Raw genomic sequence first — 24354 nt, forward strand, 5'->3', positions numbered from 1 at the left:
CCAACAGCTTTGCCAATGTGTTGTGTACTCCCTATAGTACATTCATTCATTAGTCCCTTAATTGCTGAATAAAAAAAGCAAAAACAAAATAAACAAAAAAATAGTTTTCATATTAGTAGAGAAGTGACAACTCTGTACGAATGATTCTTGTTTTAGCTTGTCTTGTTACATGACTGTCTTGTTCTAGATAGCATACACCGCAGGAGTCACTTATATTTTACTGCAGCCAGTGTAGTGCTTTCTTTAATCCACTGCTGGAAGGTGTCCATTGATTATTTTTTCTGCAACACTTGTTTGGTTAAAAACTCTGCAGTCCTATTTCTCTGACATGCTGAATACTTGAGACATCAGTCATATGAGAGCAATGATGTTAACCATGTGTCTTCTTATGTTTTGGCTTGTACAAGTCTGGGGGAAAGATGATAACATTTTGTACAGAAGCTGACCTCAGAGTTAGAAAAATTATGTAAAAAAGGGGAATGTGGTGGGCACAACTGCCATGTGGAAGTTGAAGGGCCCCACTGCAAAAAAGAGTTTCTGAATTTTACTAGCTGAATTTACCCTTCTTCTAGTTCTTATATTCTGGGTAAGTTTAAAGTTGTCACAACCTGTAACTATTACTCAGTATCTTGCTAAGAAGTTATAAAATACCACATTTGAAAATACTGTTTTTAACATTGGGATGAATGCTACCAGAAGAGCATTGATATTATTTAAGCTACAGTGATATTTAGATATGCAACAATCGTATTCACATTATTAGCAGAGATACTAAGCACAATGTAAAAATAAGCTAGTTAAATCAGTCATAGTACTTTCCATGATGTAATATTATACTTCGGAAGGTAAAGTAACTAGCTGAGAAAACATGGCATGTCAGGACTGAGTATCCACTTTCACAGTTTATGGTAACCCCACCATCACCAAATGTGTGTACTTAAAGTAAAATAGCCAGGTGTTGGGAAAAGTATGTGTAATGTTGAAATCTGTCTAGGTTTTGTCAGCTGCTGGCTAACAGCTATACATATGCTCCCTCACAGTGCATGATAGAAGAAACTATGAAGTACACACCTGTGAAAATATTTTCTGTCTGATATTCTGGCTCATCAGTGAATACCCAAACAAATATTCCTGTTTTCCATTCATAAATAAAAGCATAATTCAAGTCTCTGGGAAAATGCAACTGCTATCTTTCTGGTCATATAACTTAACCTCTTCATTCCCATCTTCCACCTACATAACCTGCTCTGACTCTGATTCATTCAGCATGCCAACTTTGTTTTCCACTCTATATAATGCACGCATATATTGTGTTTTTTCACTCACTCTGTATATAACGCCATTTATCTATTGCCTTTATTTCCTTAAGCTAACTATAATATTTACTTGTATGTAATATATATGCATATATTGCATTTTGTTATTCACTCAGTGTATAATGTCATGTAACTATTGTGTTTTGCCCAGGCTAAGACTGAAATAGGTCCAATGGGATCAGTGCTCTACCCCAGGTAACAAATTCAAAATAAATAATAAATTCCATTGCTTGCCTTAGCTTGTACTTCCATGCTGTGGGTCTACACAAAAGCCAGACAACAAATTACCATTTTTCAAGTAGGCAACATGTCCTACATAGTTTCACTTTGTTTTCATTCAGTTTTAGTTCAGAATAATGGCACATGATTGTGTCTCCTGACTGCTGAGACCTAACAATGCTGTGAAAGCTGAGCAAATATCTAAACACAAATCCATTGCTGTTCCTGGGCACATTTTACATTTATAATGCTGCCAAAGCTTCTCATGATAGATTGATTAGCCATAGTCATTTAAAAATCCATATAACCTTCTATTCCCTTCTTACACAAGCAAGCCTCAGTGCACACTAACAACACTATTATTTAATGCCTTACTATCATCTTTGTAAGAATCTCCTGCATGGACAAGGACATATCTATTTTATTGAATTTACTTATTTGATAAGCAGGTAAACCAAACAGGCATGCAGGCATCCCTCTATAGATTAAGAGACTTACTAAACGTTATGCAGTATAAAAGAAGATACTGAAATGCACAAACCTGACACCATGATATGAAGCTTGTTAACCGTTTGTGACCTTAACCCTGTTTGCTAAACTGTCTGACATGTTATCCAGTGTGAAAACTGCAAATGAATAGCACTTCAGTGCTGGGCTTACAAAAAACATTGTAGAGGCAACCTACTTCAAGACCACAACTCAAACATCTATGTTAACTTGTTTGGCTAATCTGGTGCCCTGAAAGAATTGGCCAGTGGCATAAAACAGTTTTCTAATAATTATGTTAATTTTTGTCTTTGCAATTCGAGAAAATGTGCCCCTGCCTCATTCAGCAACTTGTAACTTCAGTCTGTTTTCATTTTTTCATATCTTTAATTTATTATTATCTGCCATACATTGTAACTTGATACAAACTACATTAGCAAACAAGTTGGAAGGGATGGATCTTGTTGTATGAAGATGATATGGCACTACAGGCAGACTGAACAAGATCTTCAGCAAATGATAGGGGGATGGAATGCAAAAGGTAAGGCACAGGGGATTAAACTGAGTACAAATAAGACAGTTGTAATGGCAGCAAATGGGGAAATCAGAAGAAGTTGAAAATTGAGATAGAGGGGAAAATAGTGGAACAGGTTTACAGATTCAAGCATCTGGAAGAGGATGTTGAGGAGATGGTAAGTCTGAATGAGGAGGTCAAAGTTAGAATCAGAGGGGCTGTGGCCAACAGGTACAAAATCTCAGGGATAGTGTGTGACAGAAGAATGACAAAGAAGCTGAAAAGTGAGGTGTACAAAACAGTGGTGCAACCAGCACTACTGTATGGTACAAAAACATGGGCAGTGAAGGCAGAGTAAATGAGGAAACTACAGATGATGAAGATGAACTACCCCAGATGGGTGGTAAGATGCATACTGTGGGGTACACAGAAGATGAAGACATCAAAGCAGAAGCTCAAGTAGCTCCAACTGCAGAGAAGGTCAAACAGAATAGATTACAATTGTTCAGGAAAACTTGCAGGAAAGCAGAAGACACTCTAGTGAAGAAGATTTGGGACATACAGGAAGAAGGCAAAAGGAAATGAGGGTGTCCAGCAAAAAAGATGGATTGACTGTGGGAGAGAAGACCTGCGGCATTGACTGTTGAAGAAGGTAGAGAGAGAGAGAGACAGTTGAAATGGCGCCCAATCCCATGTAGAAAATGAGACAAAAGGGGTTGATGATACTGACTTTAGCCTGATACAGAGGTTAGAGTCAGCAGAAATTACCCTAGATCTATTTGATAAAATTGCATTCACTTGCTATAGGCAATGGGCAGATTAGTAAGGCCAGTGGTAACCAGTTGAGGTGCCAGCAAACTCACAATCATTCCTTGGACCTAGATCAAAGCCACCTATGTGCCAGGTTGCTCCTAAGTTCTTAACAAACTCCTACGGCATATCATATCAACGGTCTTCAAAACTGTATGTGCTGTGTAGAAATCAATTACACACTGCACATAAGGGTATTTTTGTTTCAAAGTACACTGAGCACTTGACTGTGGTCTGGGAAAGCATTCCAATAGTTCCAAAGTCCAATTTCCAGTTCAAGATACAGATTACCAACCAGTATGTTGCCTACAGTCCGGTCCAGGACAGTGTGCTTTGCTGACATTTCGCACAGGCTTCCTCATAAGGTAATGTATACTTTTGTACATGCTGTCATTTTCTGTTAACTACCTGTAAAAGCCCAACATTGTGCTGGGCTGATCTATGGACAAAAATGTTGCTTTTTATTGTGGTATTTGGGTGGTAGACTTGAAGGTGAAGCATACGTTTCACAATCCAATGTGTGCATTGATTCTGTAATATGTGTCAGCCTGCCCAAAGGAGCATACCAAGTGGTGATGTCAGGTGCAGACAAAGATGGGATATGAGAATTATGAGGAGGGAGCCCTTCATGGCAGCACTTGATAGGCAAGTATAGTATGATTTATTCAGTTTCTGACTGTGAAATGAACTTTGTCTCTAGGGTGTAAGCACCATAAAAATGTTTTCTCTCTCTCTGGTTGAAAATGCTGAATATAAGGCTATCACATAAAAGTACAGTATTGTCTTTTGGAAACCCAATCTTGATTTATACCCCAATCTCCAAAATCAATTAAAATGTGACAGTTTTGTCTTCTCTCTCTAATTTGTTACCCTACCCTACTCAGTTGCCTCTCTGGTTCTGTTTTCCTTAGAGGGAGGTGATGTCACATGTAACATTTTTTTTTTTCTTTATTGACATGCTTTATCATTGATATCAGCTCCTGTATCAGGCACTATATTTCACATGTTAGCTCTCCTTCTTTTTTCCTGATCATGCTTTAACTTGGTCATTATATTTACAATTCAAGCTATTGTAGCTGCTTATTTTTATTTCATTTTACATGACTTCTCCTTGTATTACCCTTGCCTGTGATCACACAGATGATGACAAAAACCAGACTTGTAGATACTCACTCCTTGAGGATGGAGCACACCTGACATGGATGGTGACAAAAAAGCAGACCTGCAAATAGCTCCCACCCCCACCCCCAGAGTAGGGAACACATCTGACATGGATGGTGACAACAAAAAGCAGAAATTACAGATACCCACCCCTGTGAAGAGAGCACACATCTCACAGATGGTGACAAAAAAAAGCAGACTTGCAGATACCCACCCTTTGCGGAGATGGCGCACCTGACATGGATGGTGACAAAAAAGCAGTCCAGCAGATATCCACCCCTGAGGAAGGAGCACAACTGTTGGACTGTCTGAGTCTTATCTCTGTAGGTGGCCCTTCTGTGGCTCAGACTCATTTAACATAATGAGTGACAGAAGTGACAGCAGAGTGTTGCTACACTGACAGATGGGATTACACTCATCCTTTCTGCCTGAATAATCTCTGGGCTCATGTTAAGCCGAAAGACACAAACAAACAAACAAACAGAGTTTCAAAGCTTCCAAGCTTGTATTCCTAATAGTTCCACTCTTTTTAATTTCATTTCTTTATTCACACTCCATATTAGGCATAATAGAAAATTGCAACTAATACTGCAAAGACATTTCATACAGTATTAAACATATGGCATGGTACATCAATTCACCTTAAAATAAGAAATAGAAACCTGGGCATAAAGACTTTGAAAACATAGTTGTAGGTTTAAAACATGTAGTGAGACTAAATGCATCATTCCTAGCACATTTAATGTTTTCTGTTTTCTAGTATGGTATCATTTATACTTCTTGGTATCCATTCAGCTTTAGATGATTAATACTTTTCCTAAAACAGATAAGCAATTTCCTCAGTCTTGTTTCTGTAAGAATTCTAAATAAACCTGCTTTTCATTCATTCATTCAATTTCTGATAAAAACTTTACCCTGTTCAGGGTCACAGGGGAGATAAAGCCCATCCTTGTATTCAAATGGCGTTTGGTAGAGAAATGATTCTGAATGGGACACCAGTGTATGACAGGATGCACACACACACACACACACACACACACACACACACACACACACACACACACACACACACACACACACACACACACACACACACACAATTTGATGGGTCAACACTTCACTACTCATATGTTATTGTGACGTAAAAGGAAATGAAGCACTCACAGGAATCCTACAGAGGCACAAAGAAAGCATGCATAATGCACAAAGAAGGCACGCCAACTGAAAAGGAGCACACAAATGGTCCGAACTAGCAATGATAAACACTCCGCCATATTGTCAACTGCCTAAATGCAATTCATGCAGTGTGTCACTCAATATGTGGCAGTGGTAGTCTCTGACATGCTCATACTCAACAAGATAGATGAGTTTCTAATAGGCCTGCCAATATTCTGTCTGCATTCATTGAAGTTTTGGCCCACTGCATCCACTGAGTGCAATAAAATAAGCCACTAATAATCCACACAAAACACCCAGTCCAGCACACTGGTCCCAATAAAGGCTGAGTTGTCACACCAAAAAATTAAAGGCTAGGGGTTATTTTAACTGTCATACAAAAGGGGTAGTTTACTTAGCCTTTTTGCGACACCTGTTTTGCATACTATGTAGGCAAAACAGAAAGGAAATTGAAACAAAGAATTTATGAACACACATGATATCAGCAAAGGGAAAGACACAAATGCTCTGTTCAAACACACCTTGGTGTGTCCCGGTTACAGTTTCAAATTTTGGGTTTTGGAGCAAGTTAAAAGGTTTGAGAGAGATGGTGACTGGGAAACTAGTTTGGAATTTAGTGAGCTTATGTGGGAGTTGAGAATGGGAGCTTGCCCCCACTGGCTTGAATGAACATTACTCCATCACACCTGCATTGAAGAAAAGAGCTCTAAAGTAAAGTTTTATTAGATATAGATTTATATTTATTGTCTCATTATAACATTTTTTATGGCTAAAATCTTTACAAACTTTACTGACCACATTTTTATACAGTTTGTATTAATATTTAGAAAAGTTCTGGGATATTCCACAATTAATTAATTACCCAATAGAATTTAAGAATTGTTGATTGGTGATATTATTTAAATGTGTGAAACTTTTGTCATGGTATTCTGATAAAGTTCCCTGTGCAGAATGAAAGTGCTTAATCTTGTGTGTACAAAGTAGAATTTTATTGATTAAATTTTATTTTCAATACGTTTGGTGTGACAACTCAGCCTTTATTGGGACCAGTGTGCTGGACTTGGTGTTTTGTGTGGATTACTAGTGGTTTATTTTATTGCACTCAGTTCCTTTTCAACTTTTTCTTTATGAATATAAAAAAAAAAGTCTTATCCATTGGGTTTATATGTGTTTAACAATAAATAGCCAGCCCTTGTATTGGTGAATGCACACAGAACGATTGGAACTGAGTTTGTATTCTATTAAGATGCTGTTATTAAGGCCCAAGACAATAATACAATGAAAGCTGCCAAGGCTGCTGGCAGACATAGTATGTGTTATTTTAACTAAAAGAGCCCAATGAAAGGTTTAAAGGCTAAAATTGAAATGGGGTAATACTATGTCAACATTTCAAAAATCAGGTTGGTACCCTATGAACTTAGAAATAAGGTAGAAATGGAACAGCAAGTTAGCACAGTGCCTAGGGTAAGAGGTAGTGACTGAACCCATGTGCCTAAGATATGCAAACTTGGATGTCTGCAGAGACACCAACATCACTGTTAATCCAATTCTGCATAGAGTGTCCCCTGACAGCTATTAGGAATGTGCATCTTTTTCCATTGCTAATATATATATATATATATATATATATATATATATATATATATATATATATATATATATATATATATATCCATATATGCTCCCTAACCCTAACTCACTTATCCCGCCCCTAACCCAAACACAATCACTACCGCACACTTACCTGACCCGCTCCCTAACCCTAACTCACTTATCCCGCCCCTAACCCAAACACAATCACTACCGCACACTTACCTGACCCGCTCCCTAACCCTAACTCACTTAACCCACCCCTATCCACACTTACCTTACTCGCACCCTAACATCCGTCACTACCGCATAGTTACACAGCCTTTTCCCATTTCGGCATCCTCGGCGTCGGTGCTTTCATCCGTCGGGTCGGTCTTCTGCTTGTCGATCTTCTAGGTCCCATCGCTTCGGTCTTCTGTGCTGTCGATCTTCTGGGGCTCGCGATTTCCGTGTCGATGTTCCGGCATGTCGTTGAAGTGAGGTAGAACCATATATATAATATATATATATATATATATATATATATATATATATATATATATATATATATATATATATATATATATATAGATAGATATATAGATATATATCATACATAGCTTACTGTTACAAAGACTATTTATTATATATATTATGAGCATGACTAAATCTACATTCTACAATGAATGTTTACCTTTCTTATGTGGTATTAAGTGTCTTGATGAGGGTCTGTGAAATAACCTACTGACTTTCTGCACTCCTTCTGTTCTGAGAAGTTTGGACTCAGGTACATGAACCATTGGGTAAACACACATATGAAAATTTTGGAATCAAATTTATTATATGTGGAGAAAGGGTAGTCTCTATAGATTTATATGGGAAATCCCACATTGTTAACACCCTTTTACATGCTCATTGTTGTAATCCTTCTCACTTGATTACAGTAATCCTAAACCCCAGATTCTAAGAACTCAACATATTTGATTTTGTGTACACATCAAACAGAAAATGGGGAAACCTTTTGAGTGGCAGTCTAGTGTTTGGTATTCTAAACAAACATAAGCATCTACTAAAACTTAATAATACACTTTTTATGTCTTACCCTGTACTTTCTGTAACAGCTAGGAAATGAAACCTCTAAAACATTTTTTTTAAATATAGTCCCATCACAGGTTTGCCTATACAATTTAGGTGTATACCACTCACAAAGTCTTTTTTATGCTGTTATTTGAATAATGTAAGCAAATCTTCATCTGTAAATGTCTAACACTACATTTAATATTAGATAATTATGTATGCTTCTACTTGGGAGAGTCGTTTATTTTATTTTTGTTTTTTTATTTATTTTTCTAATTGTTTACCAGGTTGGCGGACTGGTCTACTGATCCTTTTCAGCCATGACCCAGGCTCATTAGAGAAGGACATAACTAAAATAATACATTATAGCAGTACGCACAACATAGCAAAATGACAATGCAGTACAAAAGTGAATTGTATACCAATTAGCATTTGTGCCACAATTGTCACATACATTATGTTCACAACCCAGTCAGAAGAATGTACACTGTGTGCCTGCAGTATCACTTTGACATAACAATGATTGTGTTTATACCAAATATTTACTATATGTACATTATGTGCAGTTGAACACTGAGAATTAGTACCATGGCATTAGAGCGCAATTTGAATAGGAGGATTAGTATGGGGCAGATAAAAGGTTCATTAATTTATCACTATCCTTTATCACTAAAGCATAAATATTCTGTTTCCTACAAAAGTTTTTCTGCTGTTTGGTCCTGAAAATAGTGAGATCCTGTTCAGCTCAAATTTCTTAAGGAAGATGACTCCCTGTAGAATGACCAAGCTGAGAGCTTTATCTACAGCAGTTGTCCTGAATTTGGGTCTGACTAAAGACAGGGGATAATTTTATTCTCATCTGTGACTGTGTGTGATGTGCGTGTGAAAGAGAGAGAGTGAGAAACAGAGAGAGACTAAAGCAAAAAAAAAAAAAAAAAAAAACAGATATGCGGACATACTTTATGTTTTTGTATTATTGTACATGGATTTTATATGCATTGGTTCATTATTTGGCATCTTGTATATTATGAACATCTATGTTTTATAGTTTGGCACAACCTACAAAAATACCTCAGACTAAATATGTTCTTCTTAGTCTATTTGTAAGTAATATAAAATATAAATACCACTGTGCTTATTACTTCTTCTTGGGTCACTTCTGAGTGATGAAGATCATATGAATAATTGCCACAATATCCAAGACCAGCTAAAAGAATGTGGAGTTTAAGTTAAGTGAGACAAATTTGAATTCTTTAGGCATCATATTTTTTCATGTTGGTAAGTAACTGACAAAAGTAGATTTTGGAAATCTTAAAGTAAGCTGATGCTGTTGTAAATGCATAGAGGGTTATTACCTATATAACTGACATGCGATGCTTTACCTTATGACTCTTCCCCATTTTGGTTTGCACAAGATTAGAGATTATAAGTAGAGACCTACCTCACTTATTCCACCATCATAGTCAAGAGCCAAATGAAATTATTTACAGTTTGTTAGGGGAGCCCCTATATCACCAGACATTGCTATCCCTCTTTAACCCAGGAATGGAGTAGCCCTGATTTTGGTCTGTGTTTCTAGAGGATCCATTTTATGTTATTGAATACAAAGGATCCAAGCAGGAAGATAATGCTGATGCCCTCTCCTAGCTGTCATAACTGAAAGCAGAACAATCAAGTACCACTGATCTTATGGAAGTGTACTGTTCTCCTGTCATTACACAGTCATCATTGGTGAAAGCAAACTTCTTGAGGGAAACCGGGAATGGTCCAGTGTTGTCATGCTTATATGAGATTGTTGTAGAAATTGTAAAATGGTGGAGTTGCTAGAGTAATAATGTGTTTTACCCACTTTAAAAACTCTCTGTGTAACAGTGCAAGCTACTATGAGACTCAGGGTGGTAATGTGAAATAAACTTGCATGCTAGAATACTAGACACCATCTCAGAAGGCACCCTGGCACACTGCAAATGAAGTCCTTTGCTCACGTTCTAAGGGATGCCATGGCAAAGACAGGCAAACTAAGGATGTGAACAGAAACTGTATAGGATGCCAAATTTTTAAAATTCACCCTTGCAGGCACCACTACACCCATAGGAGTAGCTTCTAACTCAGTGCATTTATGCCAATTTAATATCTACTTCTTGGGCACTGTATTTATTATTGTGGTGGAGACACAGTCAAAACTGCCAGAAATTAAAAAAAACAGATTCAACCATCTCTGAAAAGAAAAGTCTGCAATAACTGAGTAGAAAAGTGAAAGTGATACTAGGTTGTAATTTAAGTCCCAATAGTTTTAGGTCCTCAAACATTTTAAGAAAACAAGTCACTAGTAAGCTGGCAGAAGGACTTCTATAAACTTTTAAGTGGATTTGAAAGCCATGAACCATGGTAAGAAACCACCAAAAAATAACACTGACCGTTTTCTTTTGGCTTACAAAAATGAATCTCATACAATTTTAAATGTCACATCTGGCATGTTGTTCCTAAACAGAGCAGCCTCAGATTACAATTAGCTTTGTTAAAACCTGACATCTGATGATGAGTACATTCCCAAAGTTTTCAACACATAAACCATTAAGAAGCTTTGTTATTGGTCAGTGTTTGTTATGAACTGGCAAATATCCAGTTAGCTAAGCTATTTCTAGAACATGACCCTTGATGAACATTATAAATGTTTGATATGGAACACAGAAGCAGCACACAGACCGGATATGTGCTAACCACTCTGATGGCCTTGGTCCTGTTACCAAGCAGTTAATCTCTGATGAAGCAGATGGTGACAAGTTCCTTGCAACAGAAATAAATGCAGATTCAAACTATGACTAAAGGATGAGAAATATCTAGTTCCTGAGGCAAACACCAGTGCTATACAAGAACCATTATAATACAAACATAGACAACCAGTGCAACATCACAAGAGCGATACCATGTCCAGTTCCCAGGCAGTTATAATTGGATGCTGCAAAGCATCCCTCACTATTTATCTATCATTTGTTCACTGGGTAAGTCTCTGAAGGTTAGTGGCTTAGTTTCAGGGGAGATCAGAGGTGGTATTTCTACTACTAATGGAAATTTGGCCAGAGTATCAGGAAACTTTCTTTACTTATCATTGTTGGGAGTGGGACCCATTTTGGAGGAGCACTTCCTATTTCCATTCCAGGTAAAGAGGTGGTATAGAGAAACAGGAGGGCAGATGGAGAGAAAAGGAGAGGATGGACTAGTAAATAAAATGGAGGAGAAAGCAAATATTGAGACCAGAGAATGTGTGCAGGATTCTGAGGAATTGTTTCAAAGAAATCTGTTTGATGGAGATGAATCATCAAATGGTGAATGTATAATTAAAACCCTCCAGTCAGGAGAGTTGTGGAATCAATTACTTGGTGATGCAGAGTGAGCTATAAAATGAAGGAGATGTTTCCTGGAGGGGGTACTAATGAGAAAATACAAAAGGAGGATGCAAAGACAATCCTGAAGAATAGTGGGGAGATGGAAAAGAAAACATATGCAGAGAAAGTAAAAAAAAGACAAAAGTGGAGTAGCAGAAAAGAAGGCAGAAGAAATTGAAATATGGAAGTATGCGCTAAGCATTCAAAGTGAAGAAGACAAAGAAATGGACATGTATGACGTGTGGGACAATTTAATAGCTCCTTTGGATGTAAAAGTGCATAAAGTACAAGTATTTATTATTATTACCAAAGAGACATTTTGTACCCGCGGTGGTGGTGCTGCGGTAGCGTTGTCGCCTCACAGTAAGACGCTGTCCGGTTCGATTCTCAGCTAGAGCATCTTCTGCGTGGAGACGTGTGAATGGGCGTACCTTTGTTGAAGGTTGTGCATCAGGCCTGGCAAGCCGGTATGTAAAAATCAACTGCCAATCATTAGCGGACCGGAGTTCCGCTGTGGCGACCCCTAACCGGGAAAAGCCGAAAGACACAAACAAACCAAAGAGACATTTTGTGACATTATATTTGAGACTGTTTTTTCAATGGAAAATGTTCTTGGAGAATATGAACAAAAAAGAAAGACAGTAGGCCATGGAATCTTTATGTGATAAAAGTATTTAACATGGAAATTAAAATAAAGCTACACATTCCAGAGACCTAAATATGGCCTGCAACTTAAATAGGACATGCTGGAGGGACAGATTTGTCTTCCAGTGATTACCACATCTTTGGAATAGGATACCAATTTATGTGAAACAGAGCACCTCTATGACACTCTTCAAAAGGAACCTGGACGAGTGGATGGGGCACCATAAATTTTTACTGGGGATAGCACCCACAACCCTCATGGACATGGGCAGTCATTACTAAAGGCAATCCTGGGTACTGACTAGCATATCTAAGGTATGATATTGAGACGAAACAGCTAGCTTTGAAATTACCTTCAGGTTGTTAGCCTAGTAAACTCCTATGATCCTATGATAAAATTCATATACAATGTCAAACAGATGTATAAAGAGATACTTTGAAAGGACATTAGACAGCTTTGTGTAAAGAAGTACTGGACATTGCAAAAGTTTATGACAAAAGAGGTTTATGGACTGGTGGCTGGGATTGTAATATTATGTTAAAAATAGAAAGAGAAAAAATCATGCATATACCAAGCATGATAAATATGGAGGGGAATAGCAGTGTTGTAAAATACTGGGGACAACTCAAAACACTTCTTTTTGTGGAATAGAAGGACATTTAATAAATGGCTGTGACAAAAGAAAATGTTACATTTGTGGGAAATGGGGCATGATGCAAAAATGTGAATTGAAATGTTATAAAAGTAACAAAATTGGACATTTATGGATTGATTACAAAAATGAAAATAAGGGTAAGGAAAAAGAAAAAAGAAAGAGAAGACATTTTAGAAGTAGTAGAAAAGAAGAAAAATTAGTTGAGAAAAAATAATACAGAGGATGTAGAAGAAGATTATGAAATAAGTGATAAAAAGACACAAATTGGGAAGGAATAAAAGGAAAAAAAGAATTCTATTAGTAAAAGTGTAAAAGAAAAAAATTAAAGGGATACGTACAAAAGAAAAAAGAAAGGAAATGGATGAAAAAGGATATACAGCTAATAACTGGGGTTTGGTATAATGGTTAAGGTGTTTGATTAACAGACAAAACATACAGTTTGATTCTCACCGTTGGAAGTAAATCAACTAGGCTTAGAATGGTCTATTAAAAAAGTTAGTCTAGTAATTTACTATGAACTTATGAAACCATGAATTTATGGAAAAGGGAAAATTAAAATGTTAGAGTGCTTTCTGTAAATGTGAATAGTATTAAAAATATAGAATAAAGTATTTTGGAGTGGTGTGATACATGTGATGTAGATGTAATTATATTAGAAGACACATGAATTTTAACAAATGAAGAAAGATTACAAACAGAGAAACTATAGGGTAGAATTTGGGAAATGAGTTATGTTCTGGAATAGCCATATTCTGTAGAAATACAGTAAAGATACTAGATGTAACTTTAGCAAAAATGGGAAGATATAACCATTGTAGAATTAAAATGGAAAGAACAAGTGTATAGAATCATAACATCACATGCTTATATTAATTGTAAAGAAGGAGAAAGCGTATTTCATCAGATTTTAGACTACGTAGTAACAAACATAATATTATAATAACAGGAGACTGTAATCGTGATTTTAGAGGCAAGCATAAAAAGAAAGGAAATGATATAAGAAAAATGTTAGAAGTTATAAGATGTGGTAAGTTAAAATTTGGGACAAAAAGTCATGGACTTACAAAAGGAGCGTGTATAGAACTGAAACAGATCACTATATAATATCAGAAGGTTTAGTTATAGGAGAAGGGGGGAGGTAGTAGAAGCAGGAGTTTCTAATCATCTTGCAATATTGCTAGAAATAAAGGAAAACAAGGAATACATAAAAATAGGCAACAGAATAAAAAGGATAAATGAGAAAGCATGGAGTGAAGAAGGAAAGAGATTAGTAATACAGTTATGGAAAGATCATATTACTATGAGAACATTTTATAAAGAGTAGTCTGAATGGTGGATGATACTTAAGGAAAAATATAAAAAAAAATGTTTTTTTGACAGTGGCAATATGGTGTGAGAAAAGTAGAAAAAGAAAAATATAAAAGAACATATAATGATGCATTGGAAATTTTAGAACATAATGATAGAAAGTACTTTGACAAAGAAAAATAATTATATGAGAGAAACCAAGAAAACATACAAGAATTGTCATAAAAGCAAAGATGGTTTTACAAGGAAAAATGAAGTATGGAGTTACTTAGCAGATTAAAGGAAGACGATAGTGTAATAACAGAAATAAAACATTTAAAAGAAGAAGAAATAGAAAGTACTCAGGAAAAGATTATGAATAGTGTAGTACAATATGTGCAAGAAATGTTTAAAGAAAAAAAGAAGATAGTGAAAAATGTGGACAGTAAAAATAACAGAAAAAGAGAATAAAGAGTTGGAAAAGGAGATTTCTTTAAATGAGCTAGATAAAGAATTAGGACAAGTAAATATAGATTCAACTGCAAGTGAAATGGAATATTAAATGCATAAAAATTTAAGGGATTGGCAAAAAAAATATTTTTAAAGATTTTGAATGAATGGTTAAATTAAGGTTTTATGTATAAAAAATTATGTAGTAGAATACTTAAATTCATATGGAAGAAGGAAGATGGAAGGCAATAAAAACTAAAGACTGATAGTATTGAATAATAATGATTATACGATCTTTATGAAATAATACAAAAGAGATTTGAAACTAAAAATATTATGGAAGATAGCATGTATAATATAAAGGGGAAAGGTTGTCAAGAATTATTAATAATAGTGAAATTGAGGATGATATTATTAACAGAAAAAAGAAGCAAAAAATCATGATAGGCGACCTTAATAAGGCATTTGACACAATAGGACATGAAATCTTATAGGTAATAATGAAAGGATATAATATAAGAGAGAAAGTTAGGAAATTATGCATGTCAGCGTGTAGTAATAATAAAGTAAAAGTACTTGTAAATGGCTGGTTAAGCTAAGAGGTACATAAAAAGAGTGGTGCAAGTCAGAGATGTCCAATGAGTTGTATACTCTTTGCATTAGCTATGAATGTGATAGTGTGTGAAATAAATTACAAAATGAAGGAGGCTGGGCATATAACACATGAAGGGTTAAGAATTCCAGTTCTCTTAATATTTGCAGATGACATTACAATCACTATAAAAAAATTTGGACAAAAGAAGCAATAATTTGCACAAATGAGTGTCCAGAGATGATAGGGATGGCTTTAAATAGGGGAGGTCATGCATGTTAAATTTGGTTGACTTCTTTGAGACAGTCACCAAAGTAAAGGACAAGGGGAAGATGGTGCACACTGCCTACCTTGACTGGGCAAAGCCTTCAGTACTATTCCCCACTTAGATATAATAGATAAACTCTCAACTAGGCATCAACCCATATGTTACCAGATGGGTATCAAACTGGTTTACTGATAAAACCTACCTAGCCAAACTAGGAGAAGCCACATCAAGCAGTAGACCCATAACAAGCGGTCTACCCCAGGGATCAGTCTTGGGGCCTCTGCTGTTTGGGATATACTTTTCTGAGGTGCAGGCCAAAACTAGTGGGCTATGGCTGACCAGGTTTGCAGATGACTGCAAACTGGGAGCTGCCATCAATTCCCATTGTGATATGGACATCCTCCAAGAGGTTCTCACCCAAACAAATGACTGGTGCCAGAAACATGGCCACAAACTGAATACCAAAAAATGCATCATCACCCCCTTTGGGGTAAGTGACATCTCCACAAATTATCACATTGATGACAAGGTCCTAAGCATACAATCAGTCATGAGGGACTTGGGAACCCAGGTTGATAGCAAACTGGCTTTTGACAACCATCGTAAAAAACAGAAGTAGCTGAAAACAATAAAACAAATGTACTTCACATAAAACGATGATACCATAATACAATCCGTAAGCGCTTTCGTTTAGCTTGTGCTAAACTTTTTCGAACAAATTACACATCACTTCCTGTTAGTTAAATACTAACTGAACTAAATCAATTAACTCTAAAAAGACGAACAAACTGTGATACAGTTAAAGAGACAGCAACAGTGTATCAACCACATATATATATATATATATATATTATACTGTTGTATTTTTTAAAATAACATATATAAATTTTGTTCAATAAAATTCATGCAGAGTGTATATATTTCTATGTTAAAAAATTGTGTTTAAATCTCTCAACAAATTAAATTAAATCTAAACTTTTGACAACCATATTTCCTCCATTGTACAGAAAGCTTTCTACATGGCCCACCTCAGTAGTAAGGGTATCTCATCCAGGGACAAGGAGGTCATCACATCCCTGTATTCTTTCCTTATAAGACCCATTATTGAGTACAATGCCTGCTTTGACATGTACTCACAAAGCACATGCAGCAGCTGGAGAGACCACAGGGGTCCCTTACCAGGAGAATCCAGGGCCTCAAACATCTACCCTACACAGATAGACTAAAGGCCCTGTCCCTCTACTCAATCTCATACAGACTCCTCAGAGGTGACCTCTGTTTGGCATACAAAACAATCTCAGAGCCCACCTTGGATGGGACTGCTGCGTACCCACAAGTTAAGTTCCACTCAAGTAACCACATGCGTGACCTCAACGTGGTCTGTGACATCAATTCAACTTGTTGGCAGGACAGATTTGTGTCACAGAGACTCCCTCTTCTGTGGAATACACTCCCTCTCCATGTCAAGCAGAGTACCTCATTAGCCCTTTTCAGGCACAACCTGGATAACTGGATGGGGAACAGAAAACACACCCCTGGGATGTATATAAATAAAGAGGAAGTTGGTTTGCTTCATTTAATTTGTACAAACTGTTAAAGTGGATAAATGAAAAAGATGGGAGATTAGTAGTAAAACTATATTAATGTAAGTATGGTAAATTTGGGGTATGGTAAAAAGGAGTAAAAGAAAAAAGTGTGTAAATGAGGAAATAAATTATTGCCAAGAAAAAATATTTTTGTGGAAAATAAAAATTGATGATATAGGAAAAGGTAGACAAATATGGTACAAAAATTTAATGATGAAAAATTGCTACACAAAGCCATTGGAAAATCTTCAGATGAAAAAAAATTAAAGCTATAAAAATAAGTAGCAAATGGTGTAATCAGAAACTAGAATGTCAAGATTTGTTATGGAGACTGGTAATAGATAAATTGCCAGTAAAAGGAAATATGCCATATATAAGAAGGAAAGTGATAGAATATTTTACATTGTCAAAAAGAAGAAACTATGCAACACATGGTTTTGAAATGTAAAAACTATGTAAAGAAGATTTTTTGAAGATATCAAAGAAATGGATAAAATAAACATGGATGTGATTAAATATGGATATTACAAGAATAGAAGTAAAGAAGATTTTAAAAGAATACATAAAGTTATTTTATGTTATATGGATTATTTGGAATGAAAGAATGAATTAAATTATATTTAATGGTAAGTAGATTTTTTAGCAACAACATTAAGTAAAATCTGATGGTTGTTATGAAAAAAGGAGTGGGATACATGGAATGAAAATTATTTGTGTGTGTGTGTGTGTGTGTGTGTGTGTGTGTGTGTGTGTGTGTGTACACACACACACACACACACACACACACACACTTGTAAATATTTGTAAATATATAAATATTTTGTAATTGAGTTATTTTGTATATAAATAAAGGACCCCCTACTCTTTTTGATAGCTGCTGTTGGATCTTTTACATCCAGCTAAGTTACCACCAACTCAAATAGATCATCCAAAAGATAACACACACTCAGGAGTGCAGCAGCCCCCCCCCCCCCACAAGTGGCATAGGAATAAAACCCATTACCTTCTGGTCTTCCAGCACCAAAGGCAAGTGTGCTACCAGTTGCACCACTGTTGCTACTTGTACTGCATACTGTTATACTGTAGAGCTTCTGGAAGCATTAAATGACATGTGATGGCTTCACCTGCAGAACCATTGCAGTTTAAAATTCCAGGCTCTAGTTGGCTTCACAGATGCTGTCCCCTGTACACTCTTACCTGTGAAGGAGAATCTGTATTATAACAAACAACTGATTGTTTGGCTACTAAAAAAGATCTAGGCCATTAATTTAATACAAGCCCCACGTCTAGTGATAAACTCTTCTTTTTTATCCTGGGTAAAGTTCTAACATTTTACTGTAGTATATGCTAACTGGAAGTATATGTGCAAATGCATGTTTATATAATGTTCAAGCAGAAATAAATGTGCTATTCGGCAGCCCTGAGCATGTGTGCTTCTTATGTGCAAACATCACTGTTGTATGTTAAGTAATTACCTGATACTCTAGCTTTAGGGGATAATGGGCAGTGTAGAGGATTACTCATGCTTCATTCAGTTAAGCTGTTTGGCTGGCCAGTCTTCGCACATTATCCAAGGTGTAGGAACTTAGTGAAGTAGCCTTTATGGTGCCATGCTCTACCAATCAGTGTAGCCTGATGACACAAATGAGAGGAATATAAATATAAGGTGGGGGAGTGCAAGTTCTTTTCAATACGTCCTTCTCTTCCAGTGGAGCTACCACAAACTCAAGCAGATTATCTAAATGGCTGCACACTCAGCAGTACAGCACCTCCCCCCAGTGCTACACTATCAGCCCATTCATTTCCCTAGAGGCAAGAGTCTGGTGTGAGGGAGTCAGGTATTTTGCCAAACATGTGGGACCTCAAGTCTAACCACTCCTGAATATGTTACACAATCAGATTATATTTACAGACCTAGTGTAAAATACACAGCAACCTGGACATGATTGCTTTATATGTGTCTAATTTTGTATGATTGCATGTCAAAGAATTAATTCTGTATAATTGCATTTCTGTGAATTGCATGTCATTGAATACTGTCATTTAGTATATGATCTATTTCTCAAAGATGGAGGATGTAGAACTGAGCGTGTGTATGTACCTTTAAGAAGCATTTCCAGATATAGGTACATGCATATAAATAGTGAACACATGCAGGCAACAGTGCCATTTTGAGAGAACAGCCAGAGTGTTAACATGTATGAGTGTAGTGGTCAGTCTGTTTATACGTTTATTTAAGTTACAAAGCCACATTCCTGATGTGTTTGTGTGTAATAAAGCTGTTTGAACTGAACCCACAACCGCCTATCTGTTTTATCCTGACCAGACGAGCGACAAAGTCTAACTTGGAAAACTGGATGGGGAACAGGAAATTCAACCCTGGTTTGGCACCTATGTCTATAATGGACACAAGCAGCCTATAAATGGTTCATCTCCCAGGCCCCTGCTTATAAATATTTTCCTTCCCAAGTTCCTGCTTACACTTAACTAGGGTAACAAAACTTGCCAGAAATTTGGGATGCATGTCTAGGCTTAAAAACGCCCTTGTGGTCTTTAGCCTAGTAAACACCTATGAAACTATGAACCAACGTACTTGAAGCTATTAATCTGCTACACTATTTTCCTTCTATCTCAGTTTTCAGCTTCCTGTGATTTCTTCCATTTGCTGATATCACCACTGTCTTATAAGTACTCACTTTCAGGCCATGTACCTTCAGTTTTTGCATTTCAGACCCCTTCCACTTGCTGAAGTTCCTAAACAGAATGTGCTTGTAATGCAACATCTGCATACAACGGCTTTGTTGATGTGTACCCTCTGACATGCCCATCACCAGCATAAACAAGACAGGGCTCAGAGCTGAGCTCTGATGCACACCCACTTCCACTGGAATCCCTTCTCAGAGTTCAAAAAATGTTTTATATTTGTGTTATTGGGCACATAAGCATCATAGCACTTCCTAAATCTTGGGACCTTGTCGCATGTTTCATCCAAGACTAAGGTTGCCCAGGTAGGCTCTTTCCTCTCTCAGTTAGAAATTCCTCAACACTATTTGTCTTTTTGCAACATCAGGTTGTTTTTACTGCAGTCTTATCTGAATTAAAAAACACTCATCTTTCATCTTATTATCTACTACTTACTAGTGGAACAGGAGTTCAGTGCTATCCATAGTTGTGAATATCCCCTTTGCTCTTGTACACTGGCACCAAAATGCTTATCCTCCAGTCATCTTTCTCCATACTTTATTGAGTATCTTCAAGGGCCATTTCTCCCCTAATGCACCCAGCATGTTGAAAATAGCTACCATGACTTCACCTAATTTAATACTTCTTCTGAGGGGGAGGGGGGTATTTCTTCCTCTAACATCATAGACTGTGCATCAAACAGTACAGCTTCTGTGGGCCTTTATTCATTCAAGAAGCTACTTGAATTTCTCCATCCATCTGCTCCTAATGTCATCTTGACTGGTGAGTAGATTGTTGCTGACATCCCAAATGAATGCTGAGTTAAAAAACTCATCAAACAGGGCAAAATAAATTATTACCACAATATTCAAGAAAAATACCATAATAACCCACAAAAATTCTGGACTGCAATTAATAACATACTATCTCCAGGCAAAACCTCCACACCCATCCCAACCTCTACCACTAACCCTGAAAACATAGCAACACAATTTAATACTTATTTTACAGAAACATTACTAGCCCTAGCTTATTTTACACAAACAATACTGGCCCTGGCCAATACAAACAACAACTCCAATAGGCATGCCCCAATAACTCCCATCTCAGTAAACCCTCTCAAAAGAACCTCAGTCTATTTACACTACAACCAGTAACAGTAAATACTGTAAAAAAACTACTGCCCAAACTAAAACCAACTACCTTAGCCACAGACAAACTACCAGCAGAATTTCTGAAAGTAGCTGTTGATGGAATAGCTTACCCAGTAGCAATACTCATAAACAGATCTATGTCAAAGTGCAAAGTATCTGCTGTATGGAAAAAATCCCATATAATACCCCTTCACAAAGGAGGCAACTCAACCAATTTTAGCAGTTACTGCCCAATCGCTATTCTATCACCCCTATCCAAAATACTAGAGAGGATGGTCCATAGTCAACTCATTAACTACCTTAACACCCACAATCTATTATCAATCACACAACATGGATTTCGCCCCCATCATAGTACAACTACAGCCCTCATGTCCTTTACTAATAAAGTCAACCAATTTACAAATTCAGGGCTATTCGTATCTGCCATATTTCTAGACTTGTCCAAAGCATTCAATATGGTAAACCACAACAAACTGATCAAAGTTGTTTTCTCCCTAAACCTTAGTGCTTCCACTGTTACCTGGTTCCAAAACTACCTATCAGACTGACAACAGGCTGTACTGTGGCAACATCACCTGTCTACTCTCCTCCCAGTGTCCCTAGGTGTCCCACAAGGCTCGATCTTAGGACCACTATTGTTCTTCCTCTTCACCAACCAACTCCACACCTCCACTCACCAAGCATCTGTGTGATACAATACGCAGATGACTCGACCCTCATATGCTCTGCCCCCACCATACATGACCTCCACACCATAACCCAGCACTCATTTCTATCAGTGGAATCCTGGCTTACCAATTCTCACCTCATTTTAAACCCAAATAAAACCAAACTCCTCCTCTTCTACCCATGAAGAACACCTACAACACTCCCAGTTTTCACCCTAGAGTCCAAAAACAAAACTATTATCATTCCTGTGACACATACTAAACTTCTAGGGGTCAAAATTGACAGTAATCTAAAAGTTGATATCCACATAGCCCAAACTTTCAAAAAAGTTCATAAAAATTTAGGCCTCCTTTACAGAAACAAGAAAGTTTTAATCAGATCTACAAAAGCTACCATTGCCCGGGTCACCCCTACTCTACATCTCCCCTATACTAACCAACCTACGCAAATCTGACCTTACTAAACTAGACTCATGTTACAATAAAATAGCCAAATTCACTACAAACTCCCCCTACAAAACACACCATTGCACAGCCCTTAGACAATTAAACTGGCTCAGACTTCCTCGGCTCCTCCAACGCAAGCAACTAACATTCACCCATAAAACACTCCATGAACCAGATAAAACCCCAGCACTTCAAGATCTCATACAACCATACACCACCACTAGAATACTCCGTTCCAGTGACAAACTCCTAGTTAAATCCACCAAAGCTAACAGCTCAGCTGGAGAATCCTTAGTCTCTAATTCTCTCATTCCTAAAATATGGAGTAAACTACCCACTTCCATCACTTCCATCTGCACCACAGTACAATTTAAAAAAAACTTTTATTTACTCACTTAGAAAAATTATGGCTTTGCTCTTGCTACCCACCTGACTAACTCTATATTCTCCACTTTTTATACACACCCTATGACTTTCTTTAGCTCTGCACTTTACAGTAATATCCTATTATGCCTTCTTCCTTCCCTATATATACTTACTCTTTTACCTCAATTCATTTCAAGTCTTCCTCAGAAATATCATGCTGTGCTTTCTAATATATATGCTAGTCTAGTTTGTATAATACCATATACTCTTTGATGTACAAATCTTGTTAAAATTGCTAAGGTGTCATCTCTTTCGGCTATTTATATTTGCAATGTGTACTTTCATTGTATACCTGTACTCTGTCATTTTCTTGTGGTGTAATGTTTGTTTTTCATATTGTTGGAGTTGTTCTCCCTGGGCCTCCACTGAAAATGCACCTGTGTCCAGTCGGACTTTCCTGGTAAACAAATGTTAAATAAATAAAATAATGCTGTCTGCATGCTATCATCTTTACCTTTCTGACATTGCATTGCAGCTGGATAAAGTGTCTTTCTACCATCTGCTAAATGACTTTTCAGATGATGGCAGCATTGGCCTTTGCCATTACAACTGCTGTCTTAGCCTCTTTGTTAGTCAACCAGTATTCTTTATTAGTCTAGTCCATCTTTACTATAGCTCACTTCTTCCTGCGCTTCTTCATTATTTTGATAATGTCTTGGACTTCTACATTCTGCCACTTGCTGCCTTATATACTTTATTTCCATACTTGTCTCTGCTACATATCTCTTCTATCATTTTGACACATGCTGTTTTAAGATGGTACCCTGTTCTTCAGCTACACCTATTTCCTCTTCCTACTGAGGTGCTAGAGACTAGGGTATTATTTTGAACTTCTGCAATTTTGCAACAGTCAACTTCCCGGTCTTAAGCCTAGTTTCACTTGCAAATAACTGTGGACATTAGTGGCCCATGCTTGGGCTAACTATTTCACTATGGATGACTTTTCAATCTCTGATTTGACCCCAGTGCCATGTTCTTACTAGAAGGAAGTGTAACTGACCACTTTTACATGCGAGCATGTGACTCTCTTGGCAAACAATGGATTAGCCACTATTAAGCCATTTGTCAGACAGAAGTCTAAAATGGACTGCCATATGGATCAGTGCAGTCTCCATATCTTGTTCAGTATGTCCCAGTATGAACATTCAAATCCCTCAATACTAAGACCAAATAATTTTGTCCAGCTTTCTTGAGGAGGTCCTGCAACTGTTTTCTAAATGCCTGCTTTTCTTCACCATCACGTCTGCTGGGGAGTACAGGCTGAAATCATAAATACTACCTTCCCTTACACCAGAGTCTAACTGCCATGAGTCTGTCACTAATTTTGATATAAGATCCCTCACTGTCTTCAAAAGACAGTCTCTTACCACAATTCTTACACCATTTCTAGACTATCTTTCCCTGAGTAATAGACTCTGGATCCGATGCAAGGGACTTTGTTGTGCTACCCTTCCACCTTGTTTCCTGGATACACAGAATATTCATTTTCTCCTTACCATCATGTCATCTACTTCCAAGCTGCATCTTGTCAGTAAAGCTATATTCAGTGCAGTGACCCTTAGTTCATATTTAGTAAATTAAATCATTTTATGTCCATCTTTTACTCAATATAGCTATCACAAGTAGCCCAGTCTGGGAAACAGTACTCTGGTTGGCAGTTGCTTATTGCTTTAGGGCTGTTGAGATTTATAGCAGGTACACATTGACTGATATGGATGCACATCCTCTATTAACATCGGTCCCTGTCATACATTGATGTAGACTGGGTTCTCATTT

Source organism: Protopterus annectens, chromosome 3.part0 (assembly GCF_019279795.1).
Source record: "Protopterus annectens isolate FY-2018-M chromosome 3.part0, PAN1.0, whole genome shotgun sequence".
Lineage (NCBI taxonomy): Eukaryota > Metazoa > Chordata > Ceratodontiformes > Protopteridae > Protopterus > Protopterus annectens.